Genomic DNA, 21,446 nt, shown 5'->3' with positions numbered 1-21,446 from the left:
GGGCTGCCTGATGTTACCAAGGAAGCGTGCAGGGGTGGCGTGAGAGCAGAATGAATGGGTGTGTGTGTGTGTGTGTTTATATATGACTGAGCCAACCTGCAGTTTCAGATTTCAAACCTCGCTTATCAGCCTTCCAGCCCCTCCAGCATTGGGACGATCCTTTCTCACAGACAGCCCTGCCAGGGCGAGGAGAGACGCTGTTGCCACTTCTTTCCCTTCCCTTTCCCCTTCTACCAGGAGCCTCCCTTGCTTTCCTGGCTCTGCCTCCAGTCCCTCCACGTTGGAGCCACAGGTTGGATTTTTAGCCCTCTCGTTCCTTGGCATCGGCGGACATGGCAGCCTCTGGAGTCGAGGTAAATCTGGGTGCCCGGTTCCCAGGGCTGCCCTGACTTTGCAGCAGGGTATGGGGGTGACAGGGAATGTCCTGGGAATCGATCTAGCACAAAGAGGCTCTGCTGTCAGACAGAAGTGCGGGGAAATGTTTCCCTAGGTGTTTGTAAAGGGCAGCGGTGCTGGAACAGTTTGTATAGTCGGGTGGCTGAGAGCCATTGAACCAAACTGTAAACCCTGGATATGATGGAAACCACTTCAAGTCAAGGGGTGCGGCAGCCCCCCTGGTTCCAGCACCTATGGCAAAGGGTGATGTGAAGACCGTTACATGGTTCCAGTGCAGTTTGCTGCGGGGCTAGGGTTTGGAAAGGATGTCTGGGATTCCCCCTCGAAAGATGGCTGCAAGAGAGCCTTTCCCAGCCTGTAGAGTTGCCTCCAGATTTTGAACATGCCAAAGTTTGTGGACCTGGGATTTTTTGATTGGTCCACGGTATAGATTGGAGGCTGTTTACCAAATTCAGAGTTGTGTTCAGAAATGGGGGGGGGGAAGAGGGAGAGACAAGCTGTTTTATCTCACACCCCCTTTCTGCTGCCTCAGCGTGTAAATTACACTGAATGCTACAAGACTTTGCGACTTACCCTGGTGTTTGGAGGGACTTACACCTGACTTGCAATGTACCCTGCTGTTTGTTGGGGTTAGAAGTGCATGGGGCTTTACCTATCTAAAGTCTGTGCTCTGTGGAGTTTTATATCTGTCTCCAAAGGGTTAAACCACTTGGTAGCGGGACTGAGATAAATGAAAGGTGTAGGTAGCGCCTAATAAGGCTGGCGTCTCTGCAAGAATGAGTAGAGTTATGTGCTATAGGGCGGGAGGTGAACATATGTATGCATTAAGCATTAACCTTAGACTGGCTGAGATGTGTTGAGCAGAAATCGGTTCCTGTCTCTGCTCCAGAGTGTTCAATGGCTTATGGCACAGGAAGGGTCAATTTCTCTAGGGTAATTGACCATGCCGTGGGGGCGGGTGGCTGGGCTGTGGGCAGATTGTGGTTTGTGAAGGGCTGTTGGCTTGCTCTGAGAAGGGTGTTCTACTGTCCTAGCCTGGTGAGCAAAGTCAGTCAATACATTCAGAGATGAACAGCTCTTTCAAGAGATCTCAGCCTTTTAAGTCGGGCTTTGGTATAGGAGAGAAATCCTTTTATTACTCTTTGTAAAGTCTTTTCAGTGCCTGGCAAAGGAGGAAGTGGGTGTATCCTAGGCCAGACACACGCATATACATATTATCAAGCCATTTTGAGCTGTCAGACTGTCCAGTCGCCTGCCTTTTGAACTGACGCTGTGGGACAAGATAGGGTCTGGAGGCCAGGTATCTGCAGCCACGGGAGGGGCAACCCCAGGGCACAGTCCCCAGCCTCACTCCTTGAAGCAGCCTGGTGTTCCCTCTGCTAGCCCTCACTTTATTATGTGGCTAGCTGGTCACCTCCAACCATCTGGTTAGAATGGTTTCCCCCATACAGCCAGGAGCTCTTCCCAATCCATTTGATAGCGCCTCCTTTTCTCCAGCTGGTCTTATATAAAGCAACAGGATGCTGGGCTTTGCAAGCAAATCTAGTGTCTGCACCTTGTAAACATTAAACAGTACTCCCAGCCCATGCTGGTGTTCAGTACTGTCGCCTCCATTTTACAGGCTAGGAAAACTGAAGTGCAGAGGAGGGAAGTGACTTGCCCGAGGCATGGTGCCAAGTCTGTTGGAACTGGACTAGAACTCTGTTGTTCCTAGGCCCTCGTGTTGGCTTGATTTAATATATATGATTAGTCTTGCGGTAGCCCCTAGGAGCTCCAGTCATGGGCCAAGACCCCGATGTGCTAGGTGCTGTACAAACACAGAACAAAAAGACAGACCCTGCCCCAAAGAGCTGACAGTTTTCCATCATTGTTCCACCTTGAGGTTCTAGTGATGGCACAAACCCCAAGATCAAAGTTTAATTGCCCAGAACCTTCCTCTCTCCCACAAAATAAACGTAGCCTTCATATTTTCCTGTAACCCAGACAAGGTGGGCGGTTACATGATACTTTATAAATACTCCGGTAATACAGTTCTCCACTGTAACCATCCAAATTAGGGCTGGCCAAGAAATGGTTTTCCTGTCCCATGAGAATTTTTGACATTTCAAAAAACTCTCCTGTCCCAAATCAGAAGAGAAAGTAAAAATCCTGACAATTTTTGCAAACCGAGATCCTCAGTGTTTTGGGTTTAGGTCAATTGAAACATTTCATTTCAATTTCAACCTTTTTTTTTTTTTTTTTACCTGTCAGTGTAAATTATGAAAATTTCTAAATGAAAAGTCATTTCACTCAAACCCCCTGCCCCAAACTTTCCAGTTTAGTGTTAGAAACAGGATGTTTCGACAATCTCTAAACTCTTTTTACCAACATTTTTCAAAGCAGGTGTCTTGTTGAACCACGCCCGGTTTTGCAAACAGTTTTGGTTTTGATTAATTGGCATGTTGGGGCAAAAAAACTAAAACATATTTAGGCAAAAATTCTGACTAGCTCTTGTACAAATGCGTACCGCTGATAGCGGAGACTGCAGTGTGGTGCACCATTGCTGCACTCTGTTGGGCCTGCTTTTGAAACCCTTTAGAAATGGAACCTTTGGTATAAAGGGTTAATTAATAATGAACCACTACTATAGGCATGTTGCAGACACTAGTAGCATATACACTAGATGGTTATAAGTATGTCAGAAGACAGTTATAGGCAACATACTGACAGCTAACAAGTGATTAACTATTTATGAACACCTCTGTTGAGCATTGATTTAACCCTTTAATAACTACTTAGAAATGGAACCTTAATACCTAGCTCTTATAGGGCACTTTCCAGCAGTAGATTTCATAACACTTTACAAAGGAGGTCCATATCATCATCCCAGTTTCACAGATGGGGAAACTGAGGCACAGAGCAGGGAAGTGACATCCCCGAGGTGACCCAACAGGTCAGAGTTGGGAATATGTCTCCTGAGTTCCAGTCCAGTGCTCCATCCAGTAGGCCACACTGCTCAGACAAGAAATCATGGTGATCAGTATCTCTTTATACGGGAGACTCCCTAGGGGCTGGGTGAGGCGGAGGGTTGATGGCCTGTGTTAGCCACCCAGAGACTGGAGTGTATATGTGGAGCATGGGATCTCCTATAGCGCTCCACTCCCATTGGAGTTATTGGCAAAACTCCCATTGACTTCAATGGGGCGGAGCTAGGCCAATGCTAAGTGCTTTCAAAAATCCCACCTGTAGCTGCTTCTTTCTCCTCTTGCTTAGGCAGAGTAGGTATGGAGTGCTTCCCTCTGAAGCGTCAAGTGTTGGCTGCTGTCAGACAGGATATTGGCTGGCAGATTCTGCAGTGCTAGATTCCCCACCCCTGTGCTGTAATATTGCCACCAGGATTAAGCTGGGATCAGTGTTTTCATTAGGAAAAATCCTTAATTTATTGCAATGCAGCAGGTTGGTTTGATTTCAGTTTTGAGGATGGCCTGGAACATTGGCCATGAAGACTCAGCCGGGGAGAGAACAAGTCTGCCCTCCCCTCTGTGAGAGCCTCAAAGGGCAGTGGAGGGGAACCTCTGTCCCAGTTTTTAATTCCCATCCACATACTTTGCTTGTCCTTCACCAAATCTGGTTTCACTCTGTCTCACTGGGCTGACAAGGTTAAGACACATCAGTTTCATAGCCAATGGTACACAAGGCAGTGATGTGGCCAGCATCACATCTAACTACCTTTGACTGGCCTAACCTGATGGATCAGCTACCCATTTTGCAGCTAGGTGAACTGGAGGTGACCTTTCAGTATGAGATCAAGTCAGACTCAAACTCACACCCTTCGGGAATGCAGTCAAGCACTTTAACCACTCAGCCACTGCGCCTCTTGGAGCCACATCAAAGCCAGGCGCTAGCCACAAGGCTGCTGGGGTTTGTTGCCGAAGCCTTGCATGGCTCTCGTGTAGGCCTGACTCTTCAATCCACTTTGTTTTCTTACTAGCCTCTTCCCACTGCCAGCATGCCCTGGGAACTCGGGGCCGGCTAGGGCCAGGGCCAGGTTTTCCCCAATTCCAGCCCCTGGCATAGCCACGCTGGTGCAGATGCCTGGTGCACACGGCAAAGCTGCAGTGTGGCGAATGCTAGCCTATAGCAGTTCACACTAGGGGTTTGGCAAGACCTGACTTCATACAGGATTTGTCTTTGGTCACTGACGAGCAGGAAACCTGCCTCTAGGGAGACAGTGGCCACTGTGCCCTGAGGCAAGCAAACCATCAGGGCAGCATCTCCGTCTCTTATCTACAGGTGCCATCAAGATAATGAAGACAGGAACTGCTACTTACCTTGCTCGGTTGTGTCAGCTCTCGGTGAGCCAGCCCCAGCCCGTGATGTGTGACTGCTGCTGTTTGAATCATAACACCGCCAGCAAAACAAGGGGCGGCCCTGGGTTTTGAAAGAGGCTGCTGCCTTTTCTTTCTTCCTTCCGTCCTCCCTCTCTGCAGACAGTTGACTCTCCGGGCTGGGGCTTGTTTGCCAGCAATGGGTTTCCCTCCCGTGCTGGAGGTGGGTTTGCAGGGCCCTTGTCTATTTCTGGCAGCAGGCAGTACCTCCTCTCCCCCCAGCTCTGCTCTGATGATGATAATCAGGTGAGGAATGCAGCTCCCATTCCTAGCTAGGTGGTGGTTTTCTTGCTAGTACTTCCACTCATTTAAAGGGCTGCTCGGCCCCAGGGCTGTTAGAAGGCCTACTAATTAAAGCTGCCCAGAACCACTATCATTAGGCATGCACAGAGAGTTAGATCTTCAAACCAAACTTATAATCGCAGCCAGACAAGTCTGTGGATGCTGCTTTGGTTTGGACACAAGCAGGCATCTCTTTCTGACTCGTTTCCTCTTGTACTTGGTGGTGATTTGTAAGCAGAGCAGGGCCATGGGTGTGAGGACAGTGCCTAAGTTTTGAGGTCAGAAGGGACCAGATGATCCCCCAATCCGATGCATAATACAGGCCAGAGGCTGCACCCCAGCTTCCTGCATCGCGCCCGGTGGGTTCTGCTTGAGTGTAGCTGTTAGAATGGCACAGGTGATCTTGAGTAAGATGAGCACATGGTGTCCCCCATCCCATGCATGAGAGGTAAGCAGGGTGTGAATGCAGGATCTTCAGAGCTGCAGCACTTGTGCTAAAGGAGACCCCTGCACGCGCACACACTCAGTCCTCCCAACCTCCCACGCGTCCATGAATTAGGGCCGTGCCCTTGTCCCCGTTCTCCAGAAGCACACTGAGGGGAAGTGACTTCCCAACTCCCTCCGTGGCTCCCGGTGCTGTGCCCGGACCTGTGCCCCCTGCCTTTGTACGTGAATATCCCACTTTCATTTCCAGCATTTCCACTGTGTGACCCAACAGCAAGTTACTCCTCTGCTCCGTGCCTCAGTTTCCCCTCCTGTAAAATGAGGATAACGATCCTGACTCATCTCGCAGGGGAGTGATGAGTCGGAAAGGTGGCAAGCGTGATTGTGAATGGGGAATCTCCCTTTGAAAACCTCCATGATTTTGCATGGGCCTGGCAGACCATAAGGGCCCAGTCCTGAGAGTTGCTGAGCGCCTGCAGCCTCCATTTCTCAGGACCCCTCAAGCCTGGATCCTTTTAAGCTGCTGTAGAATCTCTGCTGGTGATCCAGCACTTACTTGCTTGTTTGGTAGGTTCTAGGAACTCATTGGAGTCTGACTGGGTGTTGGGAAGATGCCTGTGATTCACAGGGCAGCCTATGTCTCAGTCCCAGCTACACCCTGTCCCCTTTGCACCCACCCAGTGCTGTGTCATGCTGCTGCCTGGTGTTAAACCCTGTACAGTCACAGCTCCCGCAATCGAAGGGCATGGCAGGCCGGTGACAGCTATAAAGTCAGGCCCACGAACTGTCCATCCAATATTGGTGCAATTTTTCTGCGAGTAAATTGCTGATCTGGCCCTGACGCTGCTTTTAATGACAGATTTGAGCCCCAGTGCTCCGAACCTTGGGCGCTGAGAGTGTTTAATGACCAGCTAGGAGAGCTGCTGGCTCAGCATAATTATCCCAGGCTGCCTATTTATCCTGCTCCCATTGGTGGGGTAGCTGTGCTCCTTGCAGAAATTGAAGTGAAGAGGCCCAAATCAAAACCATCCTATTTATCTAAGGTGCTTGTATGGTTCTCATCATCATAATAGCTAAGCACCTCACAGTCTTTAACACCCTTCTGATGTACGGCAGTGCTGTTATCCCTGCATTACTGATGGGGAACTGAGGCACAGAGAGGCAAAGTGACTTGCCCAGCATCACACAGGAAGTCTGTGGTGGAGCAGGGAATTGTGGGAGACCCGGTTCTTCCCAAGTCTGAAGCTAGACAGTCCTTCCTCTGTACTATTATTATTATCCAACGTTTACCAGGATAAATACACTCTGGCTATAGGTCTTGTCTAGTGGCTTTTAGCCACTCTTGTAGCTACATCAATGGAAACCTCTAGTGTAGATGCTGCAGTGGCGTAACATATGACTTGCAATGGTGCAACTTACCATGACTGCACACCACATTGCTGCGGTGCGTCTACACTAGAGGTTTACACTGCCTGGTGGCTAAATACTCCAGTGTAGACAAAGCCAAAGTGCACTGCACCCTAACAGCAGCCATGCTCTGGCTCTGGACCAGAAGAGAGAGTAAATTCCAGAGCATAGGGCTCTCTTCTAGGGACACTTTGCTGTACATCCCCCAGAGTTCAAACTTTTAGGCCGATGGCTGTAGGGGCAAAGAGTATCTTAGAAACACAGAGGAAGGGAAGGTATCAGTTATCTGTCCCCAAGAGGAATACTGTAACTGACCAGTGTGTGCAACACAGCCCTCTAGGAGATGGGACTGGAACTGCTCGACTGTGTGTCATATCCCCTATACAGCCAAAAAGAGTCTCCTTTAGTTCAGGCAGTGAAGTTTTGTGCTTTTGGAGTTGAATAATTATCCCTGCTGCTGCCGTGAAGTTCCAGCTGTCCCTGAGGCATAGCCTAGCAGCCAACATGCCTAGCAGTCTCAGATTTGTTACAATGCCATACAAAAAGAAGAGATCAGTTGCAAGCATTTGGAGCAGGCAGCATCGGAGCACAGGTTGACTCTGGAAGGCTGAGCAGGTGTGAGGGTGGAGAGATGAGCTGTGTGGAAGGAGACATGAAGCCATGCTAAGGAAACACCCAGCAGAGATGATTGGATAGTGCGTAGGAGGAAATGAGCTGAAACACAGGAAGGACCCAGGCAGGGTAGAACTTGCAGGGTGAGGGTGAGACCATGGCATGGTGCCTTTAACACTCAGGCAGTGGGAGTATTTTTCAGACTCTTCTTTCTTAAAAATAAGGTGCTGAGGTCATAGTGGCACTCGTCCCACCCCCTCAGTCTCTGCAAAAATGGGCCAAGCTATTTATATGAGCATGAGGCACCCAGTGCTGGGATGGGCCAAAATGCTGAGGAAAGGAATGTGTTGTTTTCATTCACAGAACTAGTCCACTCCCAGTAAATATTGATGGAATACTATGAAATTCCAAGGTCATGTGATTAATAGTCTTTAGCCAATCAGATGTGTTTAATGATGCCCCTCTCGTTTTAAATGCTGTATCCTTGAACTTTGGGGTAAAGCGATGCTGGGGGTTTGGTTGGTTGTTGCATACAGTGCATCTGGTTTATTGAAGGCTCGTGGTATGCTTATTTCTTTTTTATGTATGGAAATTGTAGTCCTTGAATGTTACGCTTCTCACCATGTTAGCAACTCTCATGATTTTATTATGAGTATCACGATGTTTGGTATTTTTCTTAAATCCCCAGCTGTTGGAATCAGGTTATTAGCTGAGGAGCTCAGCTTTCATTTAAATTATGTTCTTTTGCTCTTGTGGTTGCAGAGAAAATGTTTTAAAATGTGACCCCAAAATGCTCCAGCACTAAAAGGTCAATAAAGGAACCAAAAACACATTATTTTTTTCAATCTCCTGATTTTTGAGCAAATATTCTGATTTTTGGTGGGGCTAGACTCCTGATTTTTGAACTCCTGGGTTCAGCTATATTTTTCTTCCTATCCAGGGAGCAATTTTTTGCATTCCATCTGAATTTGGCTTCTATCTTGGATTATAGAAAGTGGCTGCAAAGAAAAACAAAAGTAATGTCTCCCTGAGAGAGAGAGAGCACCATGTGTTGCATCTCCTTTGTAATAAGCTGCAACAGCTCTGGGAACAAACATGGCTGCTTTCTGTACATCCTGGCACTGTCTGCATCTCACAGTTACATAGTTCATAGATTCTAAGGCCAGAAGGGACCATGTAGTCTGACCTCCTGTACACCACAGGCCAGAGAACGTCACAGAAATAATTCCTGATTGAATTAGAGCAGTTCTTTTAGAAAAACATCCCATCTTAATTTAAGAACTGCCAATGATGGCGCATCCAACACAACCCTTAGTAAGCTGTTCCAATGGTTAATTACCCTCGCTGTTAAAAACGTATACCTTATGTCCAGTCTGAATTTGTCTAGCTTCGACTTCCAGCTGTTGGCTCTTTTTGTCTGCTATACTGAGGAGCCCATTATCAAATATTTGTTCCCTATGAAAGTACGTACAGACTGTGATCAAGTCACTCCTCGGACTTCTTTTTATTAAGGTGAATAAGCTCAGGGAGCTCAATCTATTGTTATACGGCATGTTCTATCACTATACAGCGTGTTAAATGCACTGGAGTAGAGTATGCTGGTGATAATCCACCAGGCTTTATTATTCTTTCACTCAAAACACAGACACATCCAGCTTGCTGCTATGAATTCTGGGTTTCAGAGTCCATCGGCCCCTTCTTACACTAAGTCTCATCATTAAAATTGCCACTTGAAATACTCCGGGCCCACTTCTGCCCTCGAATACATGCTCACCACTCCCATTGAAGTCAGTGGGAGTTGCACGCACGTGTTGGACTTGCACACCTTGTGTGTGTGTGTGTGTGTGTGGCTGTGTTACAGAATCCATTGCAAGTTGTTCAGTGTCCACAAAACCAGATGACCAGAGTCAAAACTGTGAGAACCTCTGCACAAGTGTGTGTGTGCGTGTATGTGTGTGTGTAACAGCCATGTACAGGAAACCATTGTGTTACCAGTGGAACCTGTTTGTGGGGAGAATTCAACCACCAGTCTAGGAACCTCACTGCGCTGCAGCAAATTATTGCCACGCACAATTTCACAGTGACAGCAGGGATAGAACTTGAATTCCGCACTTCCTGAGCAGCAGGATAATCTCCATTAGCAATGTAGGGTTTATGACACACAGCTACGCTATTATGATTCTGTCCAGCAGATTGCAGTGGTGCGTGTGCACACACCCCCACACACTCTTGTCAGTTATTTAAATGCCTTTAGTTTGCCTTATCCCTACCTGTGTTGCTGCAGCGCTGACGGGTAATGAGATCAGTGCAACAATAGGATGGACAGGTCAGGTATGCATGGAATCTGCAGAGCGTGTTGTTACCTGACTGTGCGAGGATGCTTCACAGAGCAGCCACAACAGCTGAGAAATCACCCGGGCCGCAGGCAAAAGCAATCTGAGACTCAGCCAGGCCGCAGACCGGAGAAGAAGCCAAGCAAAGCTGCAACAGCCTCTGCATTTCCCATGGATAGATGACGTGCTTCAAGAAGAGTGGGGTTTCTCCCCCCTGGTCCTCTGGCCAGATCCTGACCTGTGCCTGCTCCCATGTAGCGCAGTGGGCCATGGGGGGACAGAGAGACGGATTCAGCATCCAGTGAGGAAATGGTTGCGAAACTCTCAACGGTTCCAGCTGCACGCGAACAAACGATGGCATAGTTCTGGGGCCGCTTTTCAAAGAGAGGCGCTTCCTGCTCTTGGACTGAGTACGGGGCCCAGCTCTGCCAAGAAGGACAAAACAGGCAGGAGATCAGGACAGTGGAATGACCAGCAGCTGAGTGATGGTGTCAGAGGGCACTGAGAGCAACCGGAAGTCTACTGCCCTTTCTCTCCTCTATCGATTTCTATCTGTATTAGCAATGGGTTATTTTTATAGCGCGTGGATGTATATACATGCATGCACACAGAGGCAGGGGCATTTTGACCCAGAAACCTAACAGGGTGCTAATAAAAGATATGACAAAGAGTAGTGAAAACCTGCCAGCTGCCACGAGGAATGTCTCTCCTAGGAAATTGTACAATCCAATCTGCTGGATTGTCTCTGCCTGAACCCCCAGGGCTGACATCAATTTGTTTGCTCAGGACAGGGGAAAACAGACAGACAGACATAGTCAGCTGTACCCTCCCTATGCTTGCAGCATGCTCCAAAGCAGCTGGTATCAGCCACTGTCAGCCACAGGATGGACAGTGTATGGTGCACAGAGTAGATGGATCTTTGGGTGTGGCAGTTTGACTCCCCTGTTCCGGCTGTAATGATCCTAGGCGTGCAGTTTGCAATGAGTCTGGGCCTATTCCTGTAGTACTTAACATGAGCTAATGTGTGTATGGGAATCCAATGATATAAATACCCGACGAGCAGCTGGAGTGCTCATCACCTCTCCCACGCCCAACCGTTTTAGGCAATGCCCAGCCTTACCCCTGGTGCTACTCCACAAAAACCCACTGGCGTTCACTTAACTCAGTGTGGGGACAGGTCAGAACACAATATGGCCCTTGGTCTAGCTGCAGTTATTGTTGCAGTTGGGAGAAGCAGGCCTAGGGGACATGGCACTGGACTGGGATTTTGGAGGGTTGGGTTCAATTCCTGGCTTTGCTATTAGCCTGCTGGGCGACCTTGGGCAAGTCATTTCCTTGCCCCGTGCCTCAGTTTCCCCATCTGTAAAATAGGGATCATGGTACTGACCTGCTTTGTAGAGCGCTTTGAGATCTACAGATGAAAAGCGAGGTGGGTAATTATTATTAATTCTTTTAATGTCCTTCACCTTGTGCTTGAACTCTTCAATTAAAGTGCTACAATACAGCTTTCAGTATTGTTCTGTAGAGTCGCTGACGCAAAGTGTAGTGCTTTAGCCACACAATTGTTATGCCTTTGTTCGCTGTACTGCACCTTTTAAATCTTGGAAGGATTCTGCTTGCCTGTAAAGAAGAGATGGCTGTTGTGTCCAGTTCACTGCAGATGCTGGCAGAGGAGACTTTACTTTGGTTCTTTCTTGTTCCCTTCTAGTGAGTGGTAGGACAGAGGATAGAGGCGCTTTGTGTAGCTTTGAGTCCTTTGTGTAGCTGAGGGGCCATGAGCCCACCCAAGATGGTGAAGGATGGGACCAAATTGAAAAATGGTTTGTCGTAACGGAATGGTAGGATCCATTAGGAAAGCGATAGCTAATAAAACAGAAAATATCACACTGCCAGTATGTAAATCCATCGTACGCCCACACCCTGAATGCTGCATGCAGGTCTGGCTGCCCCATCTCAAAAACGATATATTAGAAATGGAAACAGTACAAAGACGGGCAACAAAATAGAGGGGATGGAACAAGTTCCATACAAGGAGAGATTAAAAACAGTCCATGCTGCGACTGTTCATCTTAGAAAAGAGATGACAGGGGGTGGGAGGAATGTGATAGAAGTCTATAAAATAATGAATGGAGAAAATGACTTGAGACGTGACATCTACCACTTCATATAACACAAGAAGTAAGGGGTCACTCAGTAAAATGAATAGGCGGCGTGTTTGAAACAAAAGGAAGTACTTCACACAGTGCATGGTCAACCTGTGGAACTCATTGCCTTGGGATGTTGCGAAGGCCAAAAGTATAACTGGATTTAAAAAAAGAATTAGATAAGTTCATGGAGGATCGGTCTATCAGCAGCTGTTAGCCAAGATGGTCAGGGATGCAACCCCATGCTCCAGGTGTCCCTAATCCTCCGACTGCCAGAAGCTGGGCCTGGATGACAGGGGGTGGATCACTCGATAATTGCCCTGTTCTGTTCATTCCCTGTGACGTATCTGGCACCAGCCACTGTCAGAAGACAGGATACAGTACTGGGCTGACCCAGTATGGCTGTTCTTATGTAAGATCTAAGGGCTTGTCTACACTGGCAATTTACAGTGCTGCAACTTTCTCGCTTGGGGTGTGAAAAAACACCTCCTGGAGCGCAGCAAGTTTCAGCTCTGTAAAGCGCCAGTGTAGACAGTGCCCCAGCACTGGAAGTTATGCCCCTCGTGGAGGTGGGTTTTTTTTAAGGCGCTGGGAGAGCTCTCTCTGCCGCAACCACCCAAGCCACATTAAAGCGCTGCCAGTGTAGACTAGCCCTTATAGTAAACAAGTGTCTCGGGGGAGCAGTGGGCAAATGCTGCCTTTCAGCCAGGGCGTATACAGCATGCGATGAAATTAACAAGAAATGTTCCAGGGAGCTAACTGGGCTGAGGGTCTGTTGCCTTCGGAACAAGAAGCACCTGGTTAGAACCAAGGATAGATAGCAGGTGGGGTGAAGCTAGCCCAGCTCCAGTATCTTAAAGGCACAGGCCTTGGGGGGACGGGGGACGATGAAGCTGTCTAGCATGTGGAGACAGGGCTGAAATTTCAAGGGATGGTGCCATCATTCAGATTTGCTGTTCAGTTAGCAGGAGCAGGGGCATGTAATTGAGTTACCAAGAGGCCTGCTGTGACGGCTGCGGGTAGCAGAGGGAAGGCGAGCCCTGTTCTTGTCAGCCAGGCACTGAGTAATTCACTTCCCCTCTAGGAGCTTCCAGGAGGCTTCTTGTCACCAAAGAGGCTCTTACATCAGCAATAAATAAAGGTACCTCACTGGGGTTGTGGTTCCGTTGTGGGGAGCCTCTGGGGCCTGAGAACAGGTCTCAGGTGATCTTTGGTCACTGGGGCCCTGGTTATGGCTCTGTAATGTGCCTGATCATTTTAAAATGTCATGCTGAGCCCTAGATGCCCCCTGCCCTCTAAAGGGAAACCCTCCTTGTAGCCACAGGTTCAGATCCCTGCGGGTTTGAGTGAGCACCTCAACCAAAGCTTGAGTCCAATGCGGCATGGAAGGGTTTTTCCCAGCAAGAACCTGAACTCCTGCTTGCTCTACCCAGACCTCAAAGATCCCAGGGCACTTTATAGATGAGCAGGGGTTTTGTTCAGATGGCCTTGGCCAACCAAGATGTTTCCTTTTACATGTACTGTTCTGCTGCATGCTAGCTGGCTGCCACCTTCCACCCCAGAGGTAGCTGCACTTCAGTGGCGATGGTTCACGAAGCATTCTAAACATGTGAAACAGGCTTATATTGCGTGAGGTGCTACCTAGATAGGTGTTAATTAGAAGGCTGCCTGCATATGCTAAAGGGTACAGATGATATTAGAGTAACAATAACAGCAGAGCTCTGAGATTTTTATTAACCCATGTGTATGTTTATTTACAGTTTGTTCATGTTGTGTCTTTAGATATTTACTGGATCTCAATATTTTTATCAAGGGAAAACATAGCTGTATTCAAACCATCCACAAACAGCCCTCTGCCCTTCATCCAGTTTATGTTGTCTGAAATACAGGATGGAGGGTAAAACAAACCTCTCAGACATTTGTTCAGGATAGTTTGACGGCTGGGATGCTGGGGTTGTTGGGCCATTCAACCAATGATTGTCGGGCAGAGGTGAAGTTCATTTCCATGTTGGTACCCTATTGGTTGTTGAAATGCTGCTGTAAAAAGTTGTCACGGGCATTTCTTATGATTGCAGAAAGTAAAATGTTGCAGCTGTGATGTCACAGCCGTGAGCTAGTCACCCTCTGGCGACATCCTAGTTTTGAGTATAAATATTTCGGGAGAGGTCTTGCTCTGTCTCTTAGAGTGCGACTCAGGAATTTAGACCGTTCTGAGTGGCACTGTAGCCTAGTGCTTAGAGCAAGAACTCCTGGGTTCTCTAAACCTTCTCTTTAGCTGTTTTCCCCATCCATACAATGGGAAGAATAATTTCAAAGACAGCAGAAGTCTTGAAATGCTTGGTTTGGAACTGATGGGCCAGTCTCCCATCTCTTTCTGCCTACACGACTGCAGTTTTGTTTTCTGGGTATGGAAGGTGTTGAACACGGCCACATGCACTGAGAGGCCAGACCCTGAGGATGAATGTCAGGAATAGTGGAGAGGAGGGGTTAGAAATACTCAAACAGGGGGGCCGTTCAGATCCAGAGGCAGGTACCGTGTCTGCTGTCTCTAGCAAGCCATAGATCAACCCAAACGTACATCCTGGGCCCTGGAGGCTGTTGTATCTAGTCCTTGAAAAGATCCACTTAGTTTAGCTCTAAACTATGTGGAATGCAGAGGCCAGGGATGAGCCAGTCTCTGCAGTGTATCTCAAAGCACTGGCTGCACTGTGGTGCAGTGGATAGAGCACAAGATGGGGAGTCCAGAGATCTGGGTTTCATTTCCAACTCTGCCACTGCCTTGCTGTGTGACTTGGAGCATGTCATGTCACCTGTCTGTGCCTTGCCTCGGTTTTCCCTGTCTATAAAAAGGGGATAATGACCCTTTCCTGCCTTTGTAAAGCGCTCTGAGATCCAGGGATGAAAAGAGATCAAGTACTATTATTAAAGGTTTCAGAGTAGCAGCCGTGTTAGTAAGAAGTGAGCTGTAGCCCACGAAAGTTTATGCTCAAATAAATTAGTTAGTCTCTAAGGTGCCACAAGTACTCCTGTTCTTTTTACTATTATTAAAGTAACCCCAAGCACCGCAAATGGGCAGGGTTGGAGTCCAGAGCCACACTGGAACTGATGTTGCTTTTTTTGTTTTGTTTGTGTTTTAATGTCTTTTGTTCTTTCCCTGCTGGTCCCTGCCTCTCCCTGGGGAGCAGCAGCCAGCAGGCCTGGAGAATGCTCCAGATCTTGGAGGCGAAGGGGAGAGAGAGCCTGGCACTCATTTGGGAGCCAGCCGGGCCTGTTGTTCTATGCAATCACAGGCTGCAATTCCAGTTGCAGTGGGACTCGTTAGCTGCCTCTGATCCGACCGAGCCAGATGTGCTCAGGGCGTTCGCCTCGGCGAAGGGGCCGCCGAACAGGAAAGGGGCGTGGTGGGGGAGAAGTCGAAGCCAGGAGATTCCAGCAATGCACACAGCCGCCACGCTGCGAAGGTCAAAGCCTGGCCACTGTGTTCATGGCTGGAGATGGAATGCGAGGGGCTGGGCTTTCCAAACAGCAGGGAGCTGGGGCGCTTTGATTTTTGATTCCCCCTCGGTTAAAAAGTGGCATGCTGGAGCCGTGAGGAGACCGGACGGAGCCCCAGGTGCCTCCCGCTCTGTGGGAAGGTGCTCCCTGGCCCAGAGCTGTCATGCTAGTTGCCTGCTGCAGCGAGAGATGCCATCCCTCCAGGATTGTCCTGCAGTCTCCAGGAATTTAAAGATTAATCTCGAATTAAAGATTACGTCAGGTGACAAAAGCTTCCAGCCAAAACTGGCAACCCTAGCTGCATCTTGTGAGTCACAGGGGATTGGGATCCTTCCACTCTCGGGACCCACCTGACAATGTACCCCCACGTGCTCAGGCCTGGCACCAGCTGCACTAGTGAAAGGACTGATTTCAGGGATGCTGGTCCACCTCATTCACCTTCCCCTACAGAGGCTGGCTCTCTCTCTCTCTCTCACACACACACAATTGCACACAGCATGCATGTACACTCGTGCGCCTAATCCTTCGCATGTACATACAAACACATGCAGTCATGCTAACACCAGGGGGGTTTAATCTCCATTTGCAGAGCCGGGCTTCCTAGGTTACAGGGAACAACTGCATAGTTTTGAGGTTAATAATTCAACATCTTCCCAAGCCTGGCCAAGGCTCCTGACGAGGGGGGGCGGGGAGCATAACCACCACCCTGATATTCCGGGGGGATTATCTAAACCCTTCATGCTATGATGATAAACCTCTAGCCGCTTAAAGCACCAATGTCTCAGTGGTACAATGTGTGACCATGGGCAAGTCACTTAACCTCTCTCTGGCTCAGTTCCCCATCTGTGCAATGGAGATAATACGGGGTGCTGTGAGGCTAGATCCACTCCTGGGTGTGAGCTGCTCAGACACGACAGTAATGAGGGGGCAGGTAACTATCTAAGGTAGATAGCTGGGAGTTCGGCTTGCATGTGCCCCAAGTGACAACGGAGCAGGACCCGTGGGAATTGGCCCTGCGTGTCACTCTGTCGTTCGGCCCTGGGGGAGAGGGAGCCAAATCCTGCCGCTGGATTTTAAACAGGGTCGGCTAATGTTACAGCCATTAATCACCTTTGTAGATAGCGCAGGCTAAGAGCTGAAGGGAGCCAATGAGCTAATCGGTCTCTTCCTTCTCTGACTGCTCCTGTCATTACAGGCTCCTGGTAATGAAGTCTCCCATTTCAAGGCTAAACTGACAGTTTGCAGGGGGTGGGGGACGGGGTGGAAGGAATTTCCCCCCTGCATTGCATTGCTCAATTGGCTCAAGTGTATTCTGGAAGAGTTTCTGCCTTCCTCGGGTGCGGCAGCTGTCGGCTGCCCAGGGGGAGGTGGGTCAGAATGATGGGTACAATATGAGATGGCAAATCTTAGTCCTAGAAAATGCCCCAAGAATAAGAAAGGGAGGGTGGACTTGTGGGCAGGGCATTGGCCTGGGCCCCAGGAGAGCTGGGTTCAATTCCTGGATCTGCCACAGACTCCTCGTGGGACCTTGGGCAAGTCACTTAGTCTCTCGGCATCTTTAACTCCCTTTGTCTGTGTAGTCTATTGTAAGCTGGTTGAGGCAGATACTCTCTTACTGTGTGCAATGGTGCCCTCAGCTCAGCTGATGTTAGAATAAGCCGCATGGCATTGCTCCTTGCAAGCAAAAGGCCGGATTGACCCCTGCCCCCACAGGAGTTGCTTCTGATTGACAAGAGGAGAGTCCGCACCTAAATCCTCCCAGGTGTCCTCAACCCCAGAATCTGTGTCTGGCCAGAGAAGCCCCTCATCTTCTGTCATTGCATTGGAGGGGGCCTATTGTTAGGGCAGGTCCTTTCTGGAGGAGAGTCTCTCTTCTTGCTGCAGGCCTGCTCTGTCCAGAGAGCCTGGGGAGCTCTCCCTGCCCTTCCGGCCCTGTTTACATTCAGGCGTTCTTTGTCCTTTTGCCTCTCCGGTGTGGGGTTTGCGGCCGGGCTCCTGGCCAGGAGCTGATCGGACACATGCAAGTGGGATTTGCAGGCTGCTGTTTTGTTTCCAGCTGGAGGAGCGTGTGGGGTTGGGGATGAGAGGAGCAGTGTTAGTGTCCAGGGCAGGGAGCCGGGTGACAGCATCCAACTGCAGCTCTGCCTGCCAGACTAGCCTTTGACTGCATTACATTTCTGTGCTTGTCCAAATGGGGGATGGAGAGCCCTGGCTCCAGTTAGGCCGAGTGCATGCAAGATTCACCCACGCCGATCTGCCATTGACTGCACCTCCTCCTGATGGGCAGCATGCCAGGGTATTCCAGCCCAGGCTCCTCCCCACACAGGCCAGAGCACCTCCCGCCTGATTCGAAGGCTCCCTGCAGTTCCAGTCCTGGGTCCTCACATCACATGTAGTGCTGCCAAATGCATCCCATTCCTGACCTGCAACCCACTGCTATTCCTACATCCCCCACTCCCTCACCCCCCTCAGCTCTGCCAGCGCCCCTCACCCCCCGCAGCTCTGCCAGCGCCCCTCACCCCCTCAGCTCTGCCAGCGCCCCTCACCCCCCGCAGCTCTGCCAGCGCCCCTCACCCCCCGCAGCTCTGCCAGCACCCCTCAGTCCCAGCCCCACTGCTGTTCCAGCCCTGGGTCTCCCTTCACCCCCAGCACCTCTGCCAGCGCCCCTCAGTCCCAGCCCCACTGCTGTTCCAGCCCTGGGTCTCCCCTCACAGCTCTGCCAGCGCCCCTCCGTCCCAGCCCCACTGCTGTTCCAGCCCTGAGTCTTTCCAGAGCCCTGGGCGGAAAAGGTTGCCTGTGGTGAAAGCAGCACTGGTGGCTGTGCCCAGCGGAGAGAAGGACGAGGCAGTGTTAGTCCCTGACCCAAGCTAGCGATGGAGCCCAGGCGTGGGGAGGAGCTGCTGGGCTGAGGGCAGCCATCATAGGGGTGCCACTGCAGCTGCCATTCTGCCCCGGCCAGGCCAAGGGGGGTGGCTGAGGCCTTGCTGGGGTAGAGCTCTTGCGGCGTGCACGTCTGATGGGGGAGAAGAGCGGCAAAGCGCGGAGGTGTGTGCTGTCCTCCGAGGGCTCGCGCTGCTGCCAGAGCTATAAGGCTGCCAGCCAAGCACCAGGGGACCATGTGCTCCAAAGGGCCACTCGTGTTTGCCTTCTCTTTGAGGAGGAGCCGATGTTGCTAGCACCTGCTCAGTAACCCAGGCCGGGGCGAGGAGCTTTCCCCAAGCGGACCCTTGGGCTTCCCTGGCTCCTGGCACCACATGCCCCAAGGGGCAATTCAGTCATCTTTTCTGTGCAAGATTTCCTCCCCCTCCCTTCCACCCCCACACCTCCAACATCACCCTGTAGGACTGTGAAATTGCTACCAAGCCACCTAGCTTCTGGCCCGAGAGAATCCGGCTTGATGGGGCTGGAGGCTGGCACAGTGCCTCCCAGCTATGTGCAGATCCAACATGAGACCAGCTCTGGGGTGGAGAGAGTCACTCAGTCTTCATGGCCGGTTCAGCTCTGCTGACAGTGCCTGTGACGGGGCTGATGGGAGCCAGGTGTGATCAGGGTGCCTGTCTGCTAGAAGCTGGGCTGAGACCCACCAAGCTCATCTCACATCGAGCCACCAAGCAGCCTTCATGCAGCGTTGCTATCGGCCTGAGTTGGTTTTGAACCTGCTACCGTGAGGCAAGTCGTTCCATATCTCGTGACCCCGAAGGTTGGTCAGTTTGTCTTCTTGGCGCTCTCCTCCCTTCACCTCCTTTCGAGGGAAAGCCCAGTGGGGTCCATGGGGCAGGTGCTCAGCAGTCATTATGGGAACTGGCCCATAGACAGTATGAAATAATGGAGTTGCTGTGTGGCCCTATGGCCCGGACATAAGCAATTCTCATGCCCAAGGATGCCATCAGGATGCCCTTACATATATACCTCCTAATAGTGGACTTAGGAGAGTGTCAATTTGCTCTGCCTGAGGGGATGGGGATGGGGATGGGTGGCAGGGGTCAGACTGAGGGGAGGAGGGAAGTGGGGAGGCAAGAGCCACCCAGAACAACAGAGCAGTTGGGTAAAATGATCAGCAGTGACACAGTCAATGTGTTTAACTGTCATCATTAGGTTTCAGAGTCAACACCTTCTTGAAACGAATGTGGGCAGCTCAGAGCTATTATTTCACACTTCAGGCAGGCATTCTTGGGGGTGGGGGCACAGCACATCTGGGGGTTTTTCTCCATGACCCGATGGCCAGAAACATGATTTAACTTTGAAATGAAAGTTTTAAATTCTGTAGAGGCCAGCAGGGTCACGGTGGGGAAGGGCTGGTCTAGCATCCAGCTGAGCGCTAGCTCCACTCTGGGCCTCGCAGGTGGTTCCTAAAGGCAGCTGAGGCATAGCAGGTGCTGCTCCTTTAAGACTCAGCAGTGCAGCTCCGTTCAGTGCACACAGCCCAGCCGGGAGATGTTGACTTGCTAGAGGAGGTAAGATAAGGCGGATCTGGGCTCAGCCTCTGGTGCTCCTTTGTTCTGGCTGCTAGGTGAGCAGGAAGCGGAGGGCGTGGCTGCCTGGGGTTGGAGGAAGGGGTTGAAGGCAGGGCAGGTTGGGGGCTCAGGCTGCTGGACTGGCAGGAGCTCTGAAGCTGAAGAAAAGGGGGAAGGAGCTGCTGAGAGCCCCACTGGGTGCATGTTGGGTGCTGAGCTCTTTGGAAAATCTGGGTGCTGTGCCCGTGGAAATCTGGCCCCGGGGGGTCCTATATGAATACTCCATGGAACAGGAAGGGTGGAGCTGAGCCCTCTGGACAAGAGAGGGCATACGCCCGTGGAAGCTGGCAAGCAAAAGCCTCAGCTAGCAGAGACCACCTTGACACCCTCCATCTCCTCCCGGGAACCTGGGCATGGCCATGTCTGCTCTTGTGCCTGTCCATTACTTCAGCCAGTCCCCGTGTTGCCTAGGTCTCTCCCAGCTGGCCCAGCGAGCATAAGCTCACCGGATGGGCTGAAACGCTGGTGCACGACTGCCCCGGCTTTCACGGCTGCCCCAATGCCAGGAGGCAGCCCCGGGTGGGGAGGAGCTGGAGATGAACTTGGCCCTGTGGAAGGTGGGGGCTTCCAAAAAATGCTGTGTTATGGTCGGGTCGGAACAGCACCTGTAGCAAATGCAAGGCTTGCCTGGCCTTTGGAGAGAGACGGAACAGGGCACGCTGTGTGGGAGCCTTGGGCAGCCCTGCTGGCATCCGGCAGCAGAGGGGTTAAGGACCTCTGGCAGCTTAGGTGGCTGTTAATGATTGATGATAATGACCCGATTGTGGGTTTTAAGGAAAACATTTTCTGGCAGCATGAAAACCACCAATGTTTGGGGCTGGGAATCCAGAGAGGGGATGTGGTGGCACTGGGGGGGGGGGGGTGGACAGGGAGGTGGGTGTGCAAGGGAGTCAGTGCACAGCTTGATAGTGTGGGCCACATGGGTGCAAACCTCAGCAGCATCTGCCCCCCGCTGCCCCCCAGCACCCTCCTTCCCTTTCCAACCCCTTGTCTGCAGAGGGGGTGGGGAAGGGATCACTGCTCAGGGAGGTATGTGCCTGCCACAGATTCTGCAGGAACTGCTCTGAGGGGGGAACAGCACCCGGAGCACATGGAGTGGGGGGTGCCGCTCCTTGTTCTCAACCTGGCTGATTTGAGAGAAGATGCTGTAACAACAGCCAGGCAGGGCAGAGGGGTATTACCCTGAGCTGTAAATCTCGAGCGGGAGAGTGATGGTAGCAAGGCGAAGAGCAAGGTGCTGCTGGAGTCTGTCTAAAGTAAACTGACTGGCCTGAGCTCATAGCATCCTTCCCTGCAGACTCTAGTGTTTACTCTGCGCACATGGGGTCCCATTAAGCACGCACAGAGGTCTTGCCTCTCACAGGCAGCTTAGGGTCTGGGAGCAACCACTTTAAAGCATCCCTGAGTCTCCTTGCGCGATTTCTTTCAACAGTGCTTAAAGAGCGACCTTTG

General features: G+C 50.8%; 1 protein-coding gene across 1 annotated transcript in view; it reads left to right on the top strand.

The window, feature by feature from the left end:
• The first annotated feature begins 213 nt into the window (after nucleotides 1–213).
• PLEKHA6 (pleckstrin homology domain containing A6) overlaps nucleotides 214–21,446 on the top strand; it is a 92,529-nt gene continuing 71,296 nt past the window's right edge. Inside the window, exon 1 of the mRNA XM_045012621.1 lies at nucleotides 214–353. The gene's annotated coding sequence lies outside the window, so the exon portion shown is untranslated. The remainder of the gene's footprint in view (nucleotides 354–21,446) is intronic.

Source organism: Mauremys mutica, chromosome 4, assembly GCF_020497125.1.
Source record: "Mauremys mutica isolate MM-2020 ecotype Southern chromosome 4, ASM2049712v1, whole genome shotgun sequence".
Taxonomy (NCBI): Eukaryota; Metazoa; Chordata; order Testudines; family Geoemydidae; genus Mauremys; species Mauremys mutica.
Note: the sequence above shows the minus strand (reverse complement) of the source record. Positions and strands in the feature narration are given on the sequence as shown.